Here is a 2,468-nt window from a genome sequence, read left to right as displayed (position 1 = left end):
CTATACAGCACTATACACAGCTATACAGTGCTATACATACCTATACAGGGCTATACAGACCTATACACAGCCATACAGCACTATATACAGCCATACAGTGCTATACATTCCTATACAGGGCTATACAGATCTATACACAGGTATACATAGCTATACACATATATACAGGTCTATACACAGCTATACAATGCTATACAGACCTATACACGTGTATACACAGCTATAAAGCACTATACACAGCTATACAGGTCTATACACAGCTATACAGCGCTATACAGAGCTATACATACCTATAATGGGTTATACAGAGCTATACAGACCTATACACAAGTGTACACAGCTATACACAGCTATGCAGTGCTATACACAGCTATACATGGCTATACAAAGCGCTACAGGGTATACAGAGTTATACATAGCTATACAGAGCTATACAGACATATAAACACGTTTACACAGTTATACAGTGCTATACACGGCTATACAGAGCTATACAGGGCTATACACAGCTATACATAGCTGTACACAGCTATACAGAGCTATACAGGGCTATACACAGCTATACACAGCTAAACAAGGCTGTGCACAGCTACACACAGCTATACAGGGCTATACACAGCTATACACTGCTATACAGGGTTATGCTTAGCTATACAGGGCTATACAGAGCTATACACAGCTATGCAGTGCTGTACACAGCTATTCAGTGTTATGGAATTCATTTTTGACTGCGGCTAGACCTTGTGATTTTAAAGAATTTAAAGGATTTTATGGACGCCTATACGGAAAGATGTAAAAATAGAACGGTAGATATCCCGGCTTTCCTTTGGTCCACCAGTGTAAAAACTGAAAATTTTATAGAAGAAGAGAAGAAGATTAATTATTTGGAATTAGACGTAACTGCTCAACGCATGGATAATTTGATAAGGAATCTTTCTGGTTTTAACTTGAAGTTGACAAGATTGAAAGAGATGGAAACTGTTTTTTCAGAGCAGTTGCCTCACAGCTCAATAGACACTTGAGGGAATACAGGGAGAATAACGAAGAGCACTGCACTTCCCTTGGATTAGGAATTAATGAAGCCTTGGACACATGCAGACTTAGGGAGCTGTTTGTAAAAGAAGTCTCTGATAACATTGAAGAGTATAGAGACTGGATGACAACTGGGGTTGATGGGTTAGAGGAAGTTTACAAATTTAGCCAAGACGGATTTTTTGCAAATGAAGTTGGTGATTTATGCGCGAGAGCAACAGCTCAACTCTTGAAAATTCCAATAGTGATTATTACAGCTCTCCCTTCAACACGTACGGTGCCATTCCTACCACACGAGTTCCTTACCACCAAACCTATCTACATTGCATACGATCATTCTGGGCCCGGCCACTATGATGCCACAAAAGGTACTCAATAACTCTTCAATAACCCCAGGTTAAATTAGCAATGGTGAATTCTGATAATGTTACATACCTCCTTACATATCGAGGTTTGAACTGAGAATTTTTCGAGATCCTCCCGATGTCTTCGCACCGTTATTGGGTTGAAGTGTTGTACTAGTACGAAGTTGTTAATGCTCAGGTTCATTGAATTGAGCCGGAAATAATTTAATGGATAAAAAGATGTTTCCTTAATTTGTGCTAAAACAAATCTGTAAATCGAGGCTATTACAGGTATAATTAACAACTGTTCACCGAAGTGGAAGTGAATAGAAGTGGGTTTAACGACCCGCAGCAAAGCGGCTTGGTAAATATCCACTACAAACCACGACACCGAGGCGAATAGTTGTTTTCAGTACACACTAAAACAGTAAAATAATACTGCACAAAAAAAGAAGTTAAATCAATTTATTCCTGCACACAAGCGAGCGGGCGTTTAACTCGCGAGTTGCTCGGAGCCTGAAATAGCAAAGGATATTTGGAATTTGAGTAGCCAATCAAAGGCGCACCTTTAACGCTATCCTCTACTTTAGTATATACTAATGATTTTCAACTTGTCGAAACCTTGTCGAAAACCATTGTATTAATTTTGACTTCGTTTCAGCGTTTCAGAAGTTTCAAGTGAGAACGACTGTGACGAACAAGCGAAGCAAACAAGATGCACTTGCGGCAAAAACAAGAAAAATAAGTCCGTTTCAGAAATTTTCAGTATTTCTGGTAAATGCCCGTGCCACAAAGTGAACCACTCTTGTACCCGCTTGTGTAGATGTTACAATTGCAAAAATAAATGCACTTCCAATGAAGTTGCAATGATAAAAAAAGAGTGTGAGGAAAGAGGCTGTAGGTGCGGAGTTGGACAAAAGAGCAAGGGAGCCGGAGAACCACATGCAAGTCAAAAGTCGTGTCAAGACGGTCTCCGCAAGTCAAAGTGTCCATGTGTATGCAGATGCTTTAATTGTGGCAACATTGTTTAAGCTCGAGCTGACCCGGGAAAAACCCCGAAACGAAAGAAGCGAAATAGGGCGACTGTCTCTC

The sequence above is a fragment of the Montipora capricornis genome, chromosome 5, assembly GCF_036669925.1.
Source record: "Montipora capricornis isolate CH-2021 chromosome 5, ASM3666992v2, whole genome shotgun sequence".
In the NCBI taxonomy this organism is placed as follows: domain Eukaryota; kingdom Metazoa; phylum Cnidaria; class Anthozoa; order Scleractinia; family Acroporidae; genus Montipora; species Montipora capricornis.
The sequence above is the reverse complement of the archived record's forward strand: the minus strand, read 5'-3'. Positions refer to the sequence as shown.